This window comes from Falco cherrug, chromosome 3, assembly GCF_023634085.1.
Source record: "Falco cherrug isolate bFalChe1 chromosome 3, bFalChe1.pri, whole genome shotgun sequence".
Lineage (NCBI taxonomy): Eukaryota > Metazoa > Chordata > Aves > Falconiformes > Falconidae > Falco > Falco cherrug.
Genome location: NC_073699.1, coordinates 40,973,611 through 40,992,309, shown reverse-complemented (window position 1 = coordinate 40,992,309; position 18,699 = coordinate 40,973,611). Strand labels below are relative to the sequence as shown.

The 18,699-nt window shown below is 42.4% G+C and overlaps 1 long non-coding RNA gene across 1 annotated transcript; it reads right to left on the bottom strand.

Annotated features, from left to right (window-relative positions):
* Nucleotides 1–3,607: 3,607 nt before the first annotated feature.
* On the bottom strand, nucleotides 3,608–18,137 carry LOC129735736 (uncharacterized). Its single transcript, XR_008731577.1, has 3 exons — nucleotides 14,668–18,137; nucleotides 6,428–10,164; nucleotides 3,608–5,640 (listed from the first exon to the last, which is right to left on the bottom strand). It is a non-coding gene; the product is annotated as an uncharacterized LOC129735736 (long non-coding RNA).
* Between the last annotated feature and the right edge of the window lie 562 nt (nucleotides 18,138–18,699).

The following is an 18,699-nucleotide window of genomic DNA, read 5'->3' as shown; positions in this document are numbered from 1 at the left end:
ATAACACAGGCAGTGAAGGCACCGAGCCCCTGTATCCCTGCAGAGCTATTGGCTTTCTGGGCACTTTCCTAAAAGGATGCCATAATAGATAATCACCTAGACCAAGGTCCTGGGGTGATCCTCCAGCCACCTGTGAGATTGTTCTGCTTAATGCAAGGGAGGGGGCCACGCTAAGGAGCCCAGAGCAACTGGAGGTCCATGTATCAGCTAGCTTAGCCAAACGTGTTTGCAGCAGAAAAAGCCAAACAGGAGCCGTGAGCATGAGGAAAGGCAAAAAAGCCTGCATGGGCCTGCACATTGTATGGTGAACACCATGCAGGTCACAGCACACCAGTAGGTACCCAAGCAGCTGAAATGAGTTTCAACTGGCCACACCGAGACAGCACAGCCCAGGGTGGACACCATTATCCCCAAGGGATGTCTCCACCACTCGGACTGCTATGGACTCTGGCCAGGCTCGGGCACACATCAGGACTGCTGTTGGGAGGGCAGTGAGGTTTGACATTTCAGGCTAAGTGGAGACTACAGAAGGTTTTAAAAAAAACCCTCCCTGATCAGGTTCACAAGTATGGATGGAGAAAACGATAGGGAGATGCTGAAAAAAATGTGAATTAATTAAGTCAAAAAAGACCAATTCTGTATTTAAAAATAAACCTTCTGGTAAACTATTTAGCATGTGGTTGCTGAATCCAAACATGCCAATCACTAGATCATCTGGACCCAAAAGTCAGCATGGGCTCTATCTTTTACGTACAATATAGATTAACTCATAAATTTGCCGGATAGTACAAATTTGAATGCTACGGAAAACAGAGGAGAGAGGCTTGAGTGGTTTCTGTTGACACCAGAAAAACAAGATTATCCTAGATTTCCAAGTATGTCCAATCTTTATTTTTAGTTAATATGTTAATCCGCTTAACAAAATCTTTCTGTCTTGCAATGCCCCTCTGTTTTCCTGCTTGCGGGATAGAAAATGATCTTGATTACTAAAAAATCCTCTCAGGCCTTGTTTTTGGTCATTTTACCATAAACACAGGAACTTCTCTGTGCCAGTCAGGCAATGCAGTAGCACCATGACTTTCCAAGCCAGGCAATGTTTCTGCCACCTGCGTACTGTGAGCAGATTGGAGGGGACCCCACACGTGTGCTCACACGCTCTCTCTGCTCTGGGCTCTTCTCAGAGGCTTCAGAAGTGCTGGGGTCAGCTTGGCATTCATTCACTCTCACACAAGGCCAGCCTTTTCCCCCCACAGTGACCCCAGCTAACTTGCCAGCCACAGCCAAGCCCTTTTTTTTGAGGCAATGTGCAGCTAATCATGGTTCTAGTTAGCTCAGCTGCCGTGAAGATGGGTGCTCACATCAGATACGCTGTAGGGTTCACTGATACATGCAAGTCCAACAAGCCACATTTTTGCTTTGATCAACTGTTCTCATCAGGAACATACTGATAAATGATAGCTTTTGGAAAGAGGTTTTGTAGCAGGTCAGGGCGATATGGGAGAGGCTGCAGAGCACTGGAACACAGGGTTTCAGAGACAAAGGAAGTATTTGGACAACAGGCTGCAAGCATAGAGAGCTAGAGGCAAGGCTGGGACCTGTAAAACGAGCTGGTCATCCAGGGCCAGAAAGATTGTCCTCAGAGTTCAATAACACTGTAAGTCACCATGAAAATATTGAAAAATGTAAACTGTGGGTGAACTTCTCACGGACTAGAAAATTGACTCCCAGAGCACCCCCTCTGAACTGGAGATGGGAATAGTACACAGCCACCGGCTCTTAAGTCAGCAACCCACATTCAGTGACATGGCCTGAGCTCCTGTGTCCCCAGGCAGAGACAGGAGGTTAGAGTTATCTGTTTTTAACCAGCGCTGTTGTGTTTTTCTTCATCTCAGCATAGAAGTCAGTGTGGTCTCATGCTGTGACTCATCCTGGGAGATCCCATACTATTTTTCCTAGAAGCCCTTGTGGCAGAGAAGCTGTGAGAAGCACAAGCCTTGGAGGATCACCTCAGAAGACAACAGAGGAAGAGACCAGTCCATTATAGTAATAGTTTAAATCTTGTGGCATTTTCTGAAGCGCGACTGTGCGAGCCTCGCAGCAGCAGTAGGCTCACCAGCCCTGTTGCCTTGTGTCTGCTGCAGACCTTTCTGTAGATGGACACAGATATTTAAAAACATCTTATTTTCTCATTTCTAAATGCCATGTGCTTGCCTCCACAGCACAGCAATGGCATTTGTGGGGCTGGTGCAGAGGCCATCTGGCTGCTCTTTGGCAGAGCGTCGTGTGGCTGGTTACGTGCCAAAGGACAAACCTTGTAAGCGAGGGCAGCCAGGGAGCAACACCACCCACATTAGATTTTTCATGTCATCTATTACCAGGTAAAATCTTGCAGGCTGCACAATGGCACTGACAATTCATCATTGCTTTGCAGAGTTGCATGTTGAGCTGTGTATAAACTTCTTCCTGGTGTTACAATCCCTGAGATAGCTCTGTGATTCATGCCATAGCTGTTGTGTTCCTTAAACACCCCGGATGCTGCAGCACATGACTCTGTTACTCTTGCTGTTTGTTTTTGTTGCCCCCCTTTTTTTTTTTAAAAAAAAAAGGCTGTTTCCCTTCCTAAAGGACTATTGCAAGAGAAGGATGGGTGTGCAAGAGGGCTGAAATGTGACTTGGTGATGTTAGCATCAGCAGACCTGCCAGCTCACTGCCTTCTACAGTGGGTGTTTCAGACTATTTAAGAACTTCCCAAACCAGCATAGCCACACTGCTAATCACAGGAGAGCCTGTAACGGCCTTTGAGCCTAGGATGGCAAAGGTAAAAGCTTGCTGTCTCTGTTGGACACGACGGAATCAATGCAGAGGATTTCTTCATGCACTGCAAGAGGTTCACTTGCATTTTCCCAAACATAAACATGCTCCCAGCCTCAAAAGGAGAGGGCTGCATTTAAAGGGATCTGGAAGATGCTGCACTCCACTGTGGCACAGCAAAAGTGCTGTGCCTGTTGCAGCCTGAGGAGGAAGCAGATGTGTGCTGGCGAACTCACCTGGGCTGGTGTGGCCTGCCAGCGCCCTTTAGCAGGAAAAGCACTAACTGACCTCTTCTTCCACAGAAACTCTGAGGGACTGTTACTGTTCTGTGGGTCCATGGCAAAGTGTAATGCATTCTTTTAAATAAATGTTCTTGTTTCAGACTGTGATGATGACAGCCCAGAAGTTTGAATCTACGGCTCCCACAGTCCTCACTAGGTTTAATTTGTCAAGCTGCCCATTTGCTTTGACAAAACCAGACAGCTCTTGCTGTGGCACTTCCTAGTGTATTGAAACCGAAAGGTGCTTTCCCAAGCATTTTGCAAGACAGAAGTCCTACACCTGCCAAGGGAGCTGCAACCAAGCTGAGCAGGCAGCTGGCTGGGCAGACAGGCAAAAATGGAGTCAGAACTGGTACATTTCCACCTAGCATTTCAGTATTTTCAACAAAAATCATTTTCAGTATATTTGTGTTTTCAACAGAAAGAAAAAAACCACATTTATCTGGAAAACTTTTAACCAGCTGGGTGGCAGGGATGGTGCCACTGTCCAGGCCGTAGGAACTATAAGAAATCTTTCCCTTGTCCTGGATCAGTTCTAAAAGAAGCTCTTGTAGGTCATGAGGAGGAGGTCATGCAGTTCCTTATACAGTCACTGAATTGCCTTTTCTGGACTTACTACACATTGCATCATTGGCAGTGGTTTGGCCTGAACAATCTAATCTTTAAAATAATGTGTCTGCTATTTCTGTTGACTAAGAACTGAAGAAAAGAGCTTTTCATTACCCCTGCTCACAATGCCTTCCCCAATTTTTATTCATCTTGATAACCTCAGCCATTTTTTGCTCCCTGTTGGGTGAGTCTGGTTGAAACTGGGCTCTTTCCATCCGAACAAAGAGGTGCACCACATTGTTACAGTGACAAGAATATTCAGGCTGGGGATACATAAAGGGCCAGGAGCCCGTTCTTTCATGTGAAATGGAAGAGAGGTATTGAATTTCTTTGTGTTCCTTTGAAAATGCCCACTGAAATGACACAGACACAAAGCAGACTCAGCCCACAAAAACCTGAATGATGAGCCCCACTGTGGGACAGGTACTGAAACCTTCTTGCTCAGTGAAACCCAGAAGCATCTCCGGAAAGAAAATTGAATGTTATGCCAGGCAGGAAAATCAAGGTGCATGATTTATTGATGTCTGGCCTGCCTCTCTGGTGCTCTTACCCCAACCTTAATTCTTCCTTGTATGCTTTCTGTATTAGACTTGTAAGCCCAAGGTGTTGAGGGAGAAGGCGGCTGACGGAACGTTCATTTCCTGCAAGAGTTTCCTGTATAATGTAAAAACGAGAGTGGGGGCATCAAACAGCTCCTCAAACATTAACTGCGTTGGGATGTTTGAGATTGTGTGAAGCAAATGGTACTCAGAGGCTCAAAGGAAAGTTTTTTTCATCAGTGAGTTTAATCATTAGGGGATTTTTTTTTAAAAAGGGTTTTTTTCTCCCCAGCTCTCATAGGAATTTGAAGGTTAAGTAGGGGCCCAACAAGCTGAAAGGAAATGTCCCTTCTCCTCAAGTTTATTATTGAAAGTGGCCAGATGTCATTTGTTTGTGACTAGAAAAGGGAAGTTATATTGCAGAATGTGACACTTCAAACCCCCATGGTAAAAACAAAAGCGAAAATGGAAAAGCATTCAGCTATACTCATTTACATTTGTGATCCACAGCCTAGGGCCCTTTGACAAGGAGGTAAGAACTGAATTTTATCACATCTATGTACACTGTGAGTGTTGCATGTCCTGTGCGTTCAGTTGGGTATTCAACAGATGAATCTGAAGCCAGCTGGGGTGGTGGGTGGTGGAGCACTAGTGAGGGAAATGCACTACATGAGCTGGTTTAAAGTTATCTGATACTAATGCTTTTTTCTTTTCCAGTCCCATCTGGAATGCCCTCTTGTGCTTGGACTCAGAGCTGTGAATTGTTGCCTTGTATGGGATATGAAATCTGCTACAAAAGCCATGCAGAGTTCTTCAGCAGTGAACTAATTAGTCTGGCACTTGATTCTAAGCAATAATCAGAGTAGAGGAGGTAGAAACACCATAGCTTGTAGCTATCCTACTAACTTTAATAAAGTGGCACCAGGCAAAACCTCTGCTACCATTCATGGATTTGTATTAGCATTAAGGATCTTCTGCCATTGCCAAAGTATGAGATGGCTTATATTACCCTGTAGAGCTTACACCAGCAAGGCTTCAACATGCCCACTTGAAATCATTTAAGCAGTTCTTTTTCAAGGCCTGTGAAGGAGGTAAATTCATAGGTTACAGAAGAAATCATACAGGCGGCATGGCATCAGATTCAGGTCCATTAGACCCAACTAGCTGCTATGAACTTCTCCAGTGAAAGAACATCCTAGCATAAAAGACACATTCACGCTACAAGTATGATTCATTCTACCTTCTCCATAAGTCTGCACAGCAGCTAGACACAATTTAAATGCCGTGAATAGCCAAAGATTACAAACAAGAGGTAAGACCAGCAATTCCTGTCCCATAGGCTTCCAAACATGAGCAGAATGTCATGGTTTCCAGTCATATCACCAAGTGCTGGATGTGCCCTGAAAAACAAACAAAAATCTCTGTGCTGTCACTCAGATTCTCTGCAAATTCTTTCTCACATATGGTCACTTTCTGTGTGTGTGCATGAGACCAAGTGTGCTAATGCAAATGCCCACGGAAGTGCTGTCCAGAAATATGGGGGTTTTTACCATTCAGGAATTACTGCCCTGGAGTAATTACATCTTGAATATAGGAGTTCTTAGGCTGGAAAGGGGTTTAAGAGTGCTCAGGTTTCTTTGGGTAATATAATGGAAGGAATAAAATGAGACCTGAGATCTGTTCAGGACACACTGGCTATTCCTGCGTTCGTAAAATAAGTAGTACCAAAGAATGTTGCCAGGCACTAAAACATGTTTGTGTTGTTAAACTGTTGTTAGGGTCCCTGGCACAGTTCTGGCTAATGCCAAGTAGCATTCTCCTAAAATCTTCCCAGCGTGTGTCAGATGGCACAGGCTATGGGCCAGATCCATTAGGTAGAGAGAATGTGCCTAGCCCATGCTTTGGTGGGCAAGAAAGTTCAGGAGTGTGGATGTGGCTAGAACATGCCTCTAGGTCTCAGGGTTGGCAGAGTCTGAGTTACTAGTATAGATACAGCTACTGGTGACAGAAAAAGTGAAATGATTTTTGCTAATCCCACTCCTCCTTCATCAGTCATACAACCAGCATGTTTTTGAAGACTACAGGAGGTATACCTCTGGGGAGCAAAAAAAACCCCAAATCACAAACCAACAAAAAGAAAGGGGGACAAAGAGCACACCCAAGCACTCAACAGAAAAAGCAGCCCACCTGGGACGGGCAAAGGTTACTCTGAGCCTGAGGGTCCCCAGGCATGCTTTCTCAGGTGCCACAGGATAGAGCTCTCTTGCTCCAAGGTAACTCTCCATAAAGAGAAGCTAGCTGAAAGAAGAAAAGAGGAGGACTGAGAAGGCCAATTAATGGGTACCTTTCTGGTTATACTGTCATCAAGAAACAGGATCTTACCAGGAAGTGTGTAAAATCACCTTGGGTAACGAGAAGAGAAAGGATTGCTAAGCCATTGGCAAAGGGATATACATCAGCATTCACAAACTGATTAATGGGATGTCCTTTAAAAAAGAAGCAATGGTTTGTTCTCCAGATCTGCAAAATAACAGTGAAGGAGCTGGGTGCTTGCCGCCTCCGAATGAGAGTGAACAACACTGCCTGGGGTAAAGGAACAAGGTGCACTCCTTACCGCATTCATGCATGTGATTGTCCAGGTGCAGCAATGGGGATGGAGTCCCTCGAAGAGCTGTACAAACTGATTACCTGTGTAATCAGTACCTGCCTACTCACAGAGGCCTAGGGACAGTCAATGTGGGTGCAAACTAAACTGTTCATTAGAATAAAACCAGGGTGGGATCATTCAAAACCCCTGGAACAACGTGACACCTGTTAATTACGTAGAGTGCTGTTACTGCCTCTGTGAGATAAAACTACAGGCTCTGTCTCGCGTGTGTCAGCATTATCCATCCCAGCTGGCTGAAATATTCTGGATTGCTTTACAGATCTGGTACAGATAGGCTATCTCTGAGTCAGTGAACTGCCAGGTCACAGTGAAAACATGTTTTTCCTCTGTGCTGCCTTTCTTCACTAGTAATAGCCTAATTGCCCTGGAATTTGACATATACAGGTTATGAGTGATTTTGTACATTTTAATCTCATCAATTGCTCACAGTAATTAATCATTTTCCAAAAGTGAAGAAATAAAGGTATTTCAAAATGGAAGTCCAATTCTTAAGTCTTCCATTTAGGCTGCACAAAATATAGGAACTAAACCATTGCCTTAAATGTACAATTACAGAGGAGTTATGAGTGCTGGACCTGACACAAATCAGAGCAGACTTGATACAGTTCAGGCATTGAAAGAAATTTGTTTTTTTCATTTGCCATACAGCCTAAGGTCAGACTGTCCCAGCTGCAGATAATACAAAATCCTACTGTATATGAGGGATAAAATTCTAATAGGTTCATTTGGCTTATTTTGCTGTAATAACACCACCAAACAAATGGCTGGCACAGGACTCAGAGGGCATCACCCCGCAGGCAATCTTCAGGACCAGCTCCAATTGTGGTGCAGAGTTCAGCTCCCCTGCCCTTGCAAGCATGATTTGTGCCTAGATGGACCAAATCTTTGGTATGGTGTGTGGAACAGTCACCAGTCTTAGCTGGCCAGGACAAAGCTGAAAGGTAAACAGGGTGAGAAGCAGCCATTTCATCTGAAAAGAGGATCTGAGAATTTTGTGTTCCTGGCATATTCCTATATTCAGCAGGGCTTTCCAGCACAAATTACCAATGGACCAATTTATATGTGCTCAGTAGATTTGGGCTCTCAGACGGAGCACAGCCAGAGGATTCCAAGAACATTCCTAAAGAGTTCCAGTATTTGCCCTGGAACTGGACACTGTCCGTCCAGAAATACACCAGATGAAGAAGCAGCTGCTAGTAAGAAGGCAGAAAGCTGGCTGCCATGAACCCTGTACATATTGCTCTGTGTCTAATATCCATGAGGAAAGGGGGATTCTGATCTGGCTCATGGATTTACTAAACAGAAGGGACAGATGATGCATTTGTGCTGCAAAATAAGGGACACTGACATAATATGGGTGAAACATCAAGCCATGTGGAAAAAAATCAGTGATACAGAGGAGTACAAGGCTGGATGGGGCAGAAGAAGCATCATCAGTGTCTTTTAGCACAAGACATGAAAGGAACGGGTAAAGCCTGGAAATGAGGATCAAGTCTATTAGTGAACAGCACTTGAGATTGAATGACAGAAGACAGGAAAGGCATATGGCTGTACTGATCCAGGTCAAACATAAATAATGTTAAGATTGTGGAACAGAGGGTCCAAACCTGGAGCATCTTTTAGCTCATTGAACAGAGAGAGTGATAACGCAGCAGTTTTGAAAATGGGACAAAGCAGGCACCTGAGTTTGTGCAGTCAGTGCCTGGCTATTTGTTTAACACAGTTGTGGGAGGAGGAGCAGCACACAGAGGGTTCAGAACTTCTGCAGAGATGCTTCGGTGGGTGCACAGAGCCAGCCCAGCTCCCGTCCCAGTACAACACCATCAGCTGCTTTCGGACCCTCTTGAGCCTCTGTGTAGGGATCTCTATGCTGTCATCTCCTTCAGTCTGGAGACATGATGCAGTGACACCTGGCCTAGCCCTGAAGGCGGCCAGCTCAGGCTCAGCAGGGCACATCTGTTCAGGCTTCATACTATGCAAGAACAGCTAACCCATCTTCAGGGCCAGGCTGACTGTGGCAACCACTAATCTACAATTGTCCACTGATGATGGAGAAGACCTGAGTGAAGTGGGTCTTATTACTGGATAATTATGGGTAGTGGCAACTGAATATATGTTTATGCCCCAAAAAGTGATTACGCATGATTTCTTGAAGACCTCTACATGCCAGTTGTACAGTCAGTTGGGAATTAGAGCAGGTCTCACTCATGTTTAATTTCTTAAACAGCACAAAGCTGTTAGGGTCAAGATAGTGAAGCATCACCATGAATACACATGCAACTGAGGGAGTTGTGATGTACCTGTGACAAGGATGTATTCTGATTAACTTAAACATGTGTCATGTAGCTGCTAATCACAGCTGTGTCAGAGAGGTGCTGACTGCTGGAGCTGGAGGTTCAGGCTTGTCACGTTCCCTTTTCTGAAGCGTAATACAAGCTGCCTCGCTGGGTGGTGGATTAGTCTTCAAGACTCCCGTTAGCTCTAAGCCAGGGTGTAGAGCTCCACAATTCTTTATTCTCCTTAGCACATTTATCACATTTATTAAGGTAAACATTTGGGATTATCGTCTTTGTGAATTCATGGGAAACTGCTGCTAGTATATGAGCTTCATCATAGCTTGTCATCATCTAAATGGAAAAGCACTTAAAGACAGCAATGGCCGGGAAGAAAGTTTTGTTTCACAGTGGTCAGAATTGTTTAAGCATGAAAAGGTGCAAGAAGGGTTTGCTCAAATAGTTTCTAAACAAGCATTCAGCTGAGACAAGGCCTGGGAAATACAAGCCATGACAGTGAATTTTTCAGAATTACATGTATGGGTTATAATGGAAAATGTGTTGCTCCTTTTGGCTCAGAAACTTGGGTGCAATTTAGAGAAACTCCACGGTTTGGTTTGTTCCTGCTGAATGAGGTGGGGGCCCCACTTCCCTGAAGTTTTTGGGAAAACCCTACCCCCTCTCTTCATGTTCCATAGTGCAGCATGTCCATGTAGACTTGAAACGCTTTCCAACACAGCTTTTCTTGCCCGTAGACTAACTGAAGAGATTTGTCCGTGCTGCTGAGCATGTGCTACCCAGGCTGGTTCAATAAGGCAAGACACTGTTAAATTCTGACACTGTCAAACAACATGTTGAATTTTCTTCAGTGGTCTTGAATCTCTGCGATTACATCTTTAACACATCAATAACTTAGCCTCTGGTTAGCAAGGATTGCTGGAGCATGACTAATCAGCAGATGAAAGTGTCTTTGTGGGGATTAGCTTTAATGAAAAGAAAAGGGATAGTTATTTTGGTGGTTTGAAATCTTCCATAAATCAAAGCGAATACTGACAAAGCAGGTTCATACGGTAAGAATGAAGCTATTGTGAATAAAATTAAGGGAACAGCTACTTTTATATAAATCACAGGCCAGGACAGCATTTGTAAGAGAGTTCATGGGAATAAGATCATTTAACTTCTTCAGGTGTAAATAAGTGATATTTAGCTAATGTTAAAGCATCCCTAAAGAAAAACAGATGGATGAGGGTCCTTAGTAGGGAGTTTCTTTTCTGGTTTTCATTTTGTTTTCTTTTTCGCATGCAAAGAATACCCAGCTAGTTTATCTTGGCCACTTTGTTCTGTGCAGGGACAAACAGCCAACATATAGCTTGTTTTTTACCACTGCCAGAGAGGAGGTCATAGCCAGAGAAACTTTAGTCTGGATCACTGATAGCAGCTGTTTCTGGCTGGTGTAAATTAGAAAGTTTCTTGGTCTTCTATAATGTGGCTTGGAGGAGCTCACGGGGGCCATGGGGATAGTGGCAAATAGAATGAAATGCAAACTCCACACCTTTTGGGGAGTATTCATGTTCAGCTCCTGAACTTTAGACCTCCTATATACTCCTGTGTGGTTAATATGCTGTATAAATAACCACCCCTTGAGCTCCTCCAGGCAGTGACTCAGAGCACCCACGCTGAAAGCTTAACCCTCTCCAATGACTCTATGGGAAGGCTGAAGTTAGACATGTGTCAATGTACCTCACAGCTCCCTCGTCTTTATGTTCTGTTGGTTTATGCTGTGCCTTCTCCATTGCTTTATCGTGACTTTCAGTTTTAATTCTTACTGATATGAGAATGAACCCCAAACTCATAGTTATAATATTGGAGTGGGTCTCTTTGCCTCTGACTTAACCGAACATCCTTTTAGGTATGAGGCAAATAGAAAAAACTGCTCAGATCCAGGTTCCCTTGTTTTCAACTATGCCTCTGTACTGCTATCATGTGCACTTTTCGAAAAAAAAGCTATTAAAACACTTGGTCTGCATGTTGCAGGAACTGTTGCTAAATGGTTAATTGGAAATCACAAATACTTGCTCATCACTCTAAAAAAATGTGGCATTAAAATTAAGGCTCTACATAAAAATATCAATTTATGGTACTGCTCAGTTACTGTATTGGAGCATTTTCCATTCTCTGGAATCTCTCAGTTTAGGGTGATTTTTTTCTTTTATCCTGTCTTTTTCTTGTGTTCTCACAGCACAAGTTTTCATGAGACTTCTGAGTGAGTGACAGAGCTCTAGTGAAGAGTTTCTGAATTAAGGTTTTACTCTAAGCTATTTAGAATGCAGTTTGTTTTCACATTTTTAAGACAATTTCCATATAACTGGGGTTAATGATTAAGTATTTAATATGGATCTCTTTTCTAACCAATGACAATTTTTTTTTCTTCCTGTACAAACATGATTTCTGTTCAAAGTCAATGGAAATTTGACTGGCGTGTGTGTATCTGGATTCTAAAATCATAGTTTGATTACTCCAAGTTTTCCAGGGAAATTGAAGCAAATGACTATGTGGTTACATAGCGACAAGAGTAGGATTAAAAAATAATTTTCATGGAATTTACCGTACTGCTTGGTACAATTACTCTTCCATTACATAGTTTTTAGGGTCACTGTGAAAAAATAAAAACCCCAGACCAGCCAAACCCTGTAATTCATGATGTTTACATGATTCATAATTTACAATGGGAAGGAAACAGAGCGTTATGTGAAAAAATGCTATGCACATTTTTGCACAACATTCTACCGATATATGAATCATGCTTGTCTTTGGTTAACTCAAGGGAAATAATCCCAGTAATGTATGTAAGGCAGTCATGCCCACATGTCTGGGGTTTTTTATATCCAGATTTCAGTGGAAAGATAGATACTTTTTAAACAGATGGCAAACAAGCCCCTTTCCCCTCAACTACTTCACAAATTTAATAACATAGCTAATTATAGGACTGTGTATGTTAATCCATTCATGTGCTTGCTCCATATATTTAATGTCACAAGTCAAAAGGATCTATGGAATTGCTGGGCAACAGCAGCTAAATTACATCCAGACAATATTCCCTCTTTAAGTATACTTTTGAGACCAAATCTCTTGGGAGTTCTGTTGGCAGTTCAGTACAAAAGCCAATGTAAAATTCTGTAGCTACAGTCTGGTAGTGATGTTAAAAGAAGTACAAACATGCTTAGAGGCTGCATCTGCCTGATCTAAGGTGATGTCCCATGTCACTTTTATTCTCAAGAGTCAGAAGGAAGAAGATGGACACTCGTTCCCTGTGAATTTTCCCCTTGGCTGCTGGCTGTGTCATGGGACCGTGATGCTCCCAGAGATGTTGGCAGGAGCACCACAGCCATCTGCTGAGCTGGAAGGACCATTCCCTTCCTCACTCGGAGTTACTTCATCTCTTGATCTTTCTGGACCCTCCACTCCACTCCACTACAGAGGACCTGGTCACAACTGATGAAATACTAGACTAGGTCAGCATTGATTCAAACTTGACGAGTACCTACGTACTACCGAGAGCTGCCTGTTGAGAGTAAGCGAATACTAGGAGCCACCAGTTAGACCTGTAAAGCATCAGCCCTATCTTCACCTGCACGCAGGAGACAGGAGAGAGTTTCAGTGCTTCTTGGTGGTGCATCTAGTGTTATTTTGCATGCATTACAGCTGAAGTATGTGTGACGCCATTCATGCTGGAGGTCAGAAGCAACTTTAAAAACATGCCTTTACAAGGGGAGAGGCATACTAATTGTCTGTGAGGACAATGGCTCATTTCACTGTGACTGACAGTCTGGAGTACCTTGTACCAATAAAAGCCTGATCTCAAGTGTCAGATGCATTGAGTAAATATATACAGGGTTCTTACATCAAAAGCTGTCTATACAGTAAGGAAAACAAGCTCAGAACCAAACCATCTCTTGGTTAGTTTTGTATTTGTCATATGTAAAAGATTTGTCAGTCGGGAAGATCTGGCTGCTTACATCACCAGGTCTTTTTATGTAGAATTCAAAGCATGTTACTAATAAAGTATAAAAATTCAAGTTTAAAACTGTAAGAGAAAACAGTAATACTGTCTGGAACAGGTTAAACACCATAAAGGGCAGAGAAAATTTAGAGTATCCCAGTTCCATAATCTATGGATCTGCCTACACATATGTTTGCTTCAAGTGCTCTTTGTGATCTGTCAGAATTATTTAAAAACTTTTAAAAATGTATGGAAACTAATTTAGTCATGTATCACAGACGAGCTCAGGAAGGAGAAGAGTCTCACAAATCACAGAGGGATTAAGTCTGGGGGGGGGATTCAGAAAAGTGAGGGCTGGTGATGTCTGTTCCTGTGCATGTGCCATCCTCACACCCCCCCCTCCCCCCAAGTGTAGGGGTGAGGTGTCTCTCAGCTCATTTCACCATTGTGGCACCCATTCAGTTCCCACAAAATGCTGAGAACTCAAAATGTTCATGCTGCAGAAAGTGGCTGAAAGCTAATCTCCTGCTTGAATTTCCTTGCTAGTTTCCTTCATTTTGTTACTTTCAGAATTAAAACTATTTTCTCACAGAATTTAAGTCTTGGCTCTGTCAGAAAAGCAAAACTGCAGAGAGTTTACAGGCTTCTCCACTAACCCTGCAAAGGCAGGGTTTTTCTCCAGCCACTCAGTCCATTTGTACAGCCTTTGGTGGGGTAGAGGGGTGCTGATGCTCCAGGCTGCTCTTTGCACCATTTCTGCTGCTTCTGTGCAAAAGTTTTCACGTGAAAAAGCCTCCCAGCAAAGATTTCTGCTGAGACCAGGCAAGCCCTCTCTGCTACCACTGGCTTTCTCTGGGGCCTCATCCCAAGCCCATAGCTAGTCTGTGCCTTTACTCCAAAGGCAGCATCCCTTCCCCATGGATGTATTTCTCTGAAGTGCCTTGCAATCCTGGAACAACTCCTCCCCTGCACCCCAAATCCTATATTCTTCTTAAAGTCTGTGGGCTACTTTTAAAAATAGAGCATGCCCTAGCTGCATGTCTCACTGGGCGGAGGGCCTACTGCCTGTCATCCTTGATGTCTCTCTTACTACTTGTTTCAGCTGGTTGTTTTCTTGGTATTTAAAGGCTCTGTTGTGTTCTACACTTTCAATTAAGGAGGAAAAATGCACTCTGTGTTGTAAGAGTGAAACTGGCAGTTGTACATTTTGGTTTGTAGCATAAACAGTTGCACAAGGATTCATTGGCAACCTTCCCTTCACTAAGGAGGCTATCAGCTAAATGTCACAGATGTGTCTGGGTCTTGCCAAGAGCTGGAAATGTACTGGGAAACTTCTGAAAATGCCCTCAATTAAAAAAAAAAAAAAAAAAAAAAAAGAAAAGAAAAAAAAGCTCTCAAGGATGTAGTGGACACGTGCTAGCTGCAGCAAAGGATGGAGACTCTCCCAGCATATGGTCAGCATCTCCTCTTGCGCATTCCTCCGTACCTCTGGAGTCCTCTCCCGCGCATAATGGGCTGTGCCTCTCCCCCAGATTGAAGCAAGTCTTCCTCCTCAGCAGCTCACTTCTTCCGTGTGGCCTGTAAAGGGGTTGCTTTTCCTTCTTGGTAACAGGATCACAAATAACATAAAACGTTAAAAATGCCCTAACCCCTTGACACCTTCGTTATAACCAGAGCAACAGCGTGATCTTATTGCTGGAACGCTCACCCTCCCTTCCCTCATCACCCATGATCACTTCATGGTTTAACTGCAGCCTAATCCTGCAAACACTTCCCACCCAGCAAAGCACTTACCAGCACCTAAGTAGCCCACTGACGTCGGTGGATTATTCCAGGTAGAACATCCTCGGAAAGCTAAAGAAGTGTTTGTACCACTGGGCCATGTGGTTTGCAAGCTCTTGGGGGATATTATCTTTTGTCTATAAAGAATCATGCACACGCACGGTGCTGTATAAATAATTAATAATAACAGAGCTCACATCAAACTAGCACATATGGGAATTCATACCACTGGCTTTCCTGGCCGCTGGAAGAAAAATCACAGAATTACAGAGTTTGGAGAAAGCCTCCTGATAGCATATCTAGGTTTGTGGAGTTCACCTCACTTTGGGAAGGTGTTTTCTCTTCCTCTGCACCAGAGGAAACATTGAAGGGCCTTCACCTGGCAAGAAATGCACAGGAAGCATATTTTAAGTTAATCCGAAATCTGATTAATATCTCCCAAAAGTAAATTAAAGCTCTTATCGCCCTTCTAACCTTTAATTGCATAACACAGGAGGTCTGGGTTTTATCAAACTATTGATTCTTTTTGTATTAAGATTTCTTTGGCTTTCAGCAATGTCGCACAAATTGTTCCTTTGTAAAGGCCTTAAGCATTAAAATAAAACTGCTGATTTTATTTCCAATGCACTCATCCCTTTTGTTCTCAAATTTTGTTGCACTCTTTTCTCTCTCAAATATGACAGAATGAATCTGAATGGATCTAAGTTATCAATAAAGAAAAGATTAAGTCAAGGAAAGCAAATATGCAAGCAAAAACTGCTGAGAAGCCAAGGAGCTTGAGGCTCTAGGTGATGTTAAAATACAACTTCTGGATTAAAGAAAAAAGCAAAGGACTCTCAGTGTTTGTAATACATTTAACAAGGAAAATAAACCTCAGGTACTTGTTAGAACATAGTTCCCTCTTGACTTCAGATGCAATAGATGGTTTCTTATTCCAAGAATCCACGAGAATGAGCCTTTCTGTAAAGACAGCAAGTATGTCATGATCATACATTTCTCGGGCTTACATCACCTGTTGCTTAGAGGGAAGCTCATTACTCCAGTGTGGTAGTCATAAGGGAAGGTAGTTTTCTTCTCAGTAAAAAGACTTCTGTTTCCTTATGGGGAGGGTGGCATATGTACATCATATTCAGCTGCTGTACTTCCCATGTGCTTTTGCAGACCAGACTGAATTGTAAGATGCACAGGGTGAGATGACTATGAATTTTTGTTGCACTGACAATGTCTGATTAGCAGATAGGATATACTTTTCCACCTTCGAAGAATGCTTTAGCCATCAAAACATGGAATTCAGCAGGCCACTTTCCATCTCCATAGAAACCATTCCATTTTATACAGAATAGTTTAATATTCAGTAGTTCAGAGAGTACAAAAGTGAACCTGAATAACTGCCTCGATTAGCTAATATTGATACTTCACTATTTTTAGGAAAAAACTGGGAACACCAGGCTCCTTCTAGCCTACCCTGTAAGTACCCTCAGCACTAGGTATTGGGAATACTTCTCCTTTCTCACTGATTTAGTGAATGCTTCTGAATAGGTCTGTCCAAAGTGAAGAGGACCAGCTGGAGAGATGGATGACACCCTTCTTTAGCAGACACTACAGCCTGGTGGCTTAGGGCATTCTCTCAAGAAAGGTGCAGAGGAAAAAAATTAATCTCCAGTCTTAGCTACTGAGTAAAAAGCAGATTTTTATGAGCAGGAATTCCTCATTCATCAGTACTTTCTATCTTGCCCAAACTGGTAAGAATCCCTGAATGTCTTACAGGATAGGGTATCTTCTACTTGGGAAAAAGGGAGCATCCAGCTTCAGAGTCCCAAAGTGTCTGGAGTAGGAAATAGTTCACGTGCTTCTGAACATGCCCAGAAATGGGGATTTACATGGGCAATCTTCCGCTTTGAGAAGCTGGCTGTCTGTGGACTGGAAGATGTTTTGTGTTATATCTGGGGTGCACAGAGATTTTTTCATACCTAGTTTGCCCCCAAGTAAGGCACTTAAACATTTGTGTATCTAGAAAGTAGGTGCTTCTTAAAACAGCGTTCAGTTTTCAAATTGTTAGATAGATCATTGTGTATATATATGTACTTAAATGCCCCCCCAATATATGTAGTCTGAATCCTTTCACATACACAGAAACACGCAAATATATGTATAATATTTAAGCATAGTATGTGTATATAATGACATAATATATAAATACTATATATGGAGAAAATGTTTAACACCATTCAAAAAAACCAGTGCTTTCCCTTTTTCTAGGTTTTTGCAAAATTTTGTTAGGATTTTTTGATAAACTAAAATTTAAAAGAAAACAGCAAAAAAAAAATCATGGAAGTTATGAGGTCTCTGATTTCTCATAAACTTTTGTTTCATGAAAATGTTTTCACAATCTTTTTGAAATCTATGTGTAATCTTCTGCATCATCTCTTGTGTAAACACAGCAGTTAGGAGTACTACTGATGCAAAGGGAAGGAAAAGAAGTCTCCTGTGCTTACCTTCAGATGCCTGCAAAATCTGCTGCAAAATTTTGTACACAAGGGTGTCAATGCCTTGACAGCATCCTTCCTCCTCAACAAGCCACTTACTTTTGTAGGTCTTCACAATAGGCTGATAGATCTGCTGGTATTTCAAAAGCAGTTTCAGAATTACTCCGAAGGAGATACTCATGATAATTGTGCCCAGTTGGGATCAGATTTTCAGAAGACATCAGAAAATCTCATCCTTGCTGGTATATTTGAACTAGGTCAGTCCTATTAACATTCTGGCCCTGGGTTATTTTGTCTATGAGTTAAAAGAAACATTGAAATAGTAGCAACATCTTTCTCTGTGCTGTGTTGATCACATGCAACAAATATTTCACAATAATAAGAGGAACTTTGTTGAAGTGAGCTGCATAAGTTGACTGCACAGCCTTAGGCCTGGTGGCTTTTCTTTTGTAAGGAATGATTTCTTTTCTGTGCTCATTTAATTATTTACTCCTACCAGGTATTGTACATGGGAACTGTAGTCTTTGCTTACCAGATACCTACCTACACTGTTTCTAGTGCATGTGTGAACAATTCCCAACTTTATGAGTTATCATTAGAGTTGAATTTTCGATCACCAGTAACCCTAGTGATACGACAACTGGTGCCTTGGTTAACAAGGTTGAGTGTAAAAGCTGGTTGGAGTATTATTAGTGTGCTGCACTCTGGACTGGTGCATCTTGACTGACAAGAAAAAAATTTCTGCACCTCTTCTACTTTACATTTTGTTTCCATATAGGAGGAAGTAAAGTTTGATTTGCAATAAATTGTCATTTTATGATAATACAAGGCAATAAAGCTCAGTTTAAATACTTGGGTTATTACTTTTGTATTTGACCTAGCTAGCTACGTGGCTTGGGGGTACAATATTGGATTAAATTCAGGTTCTATTGAAATCAATGGACAAACATCTACTGTCTTCAGAACAGCCTGGATGGAGCTCAGTCTTTCAGTTTCAAAAAAATCATGTATATTTTAGGCAATGGATAATTCAATTTTCGCGCCACAGACGGATATCACATTTTGATTTCTTTTTCCCTACCGTATTTAAATGTGTCTTCTTTGCTTTGAACCACACATGAAGATCTCCTACCTTTAAACCAAAAAAAAAAAAAAAAAAAAAAAAAAAAGCAACCAAATCTATCCCCAGCCCAGTTCAACTACAGTGAATTGGGGGTGGGGCAGGGGGTGGAAACAGGCAATTTTAAAAC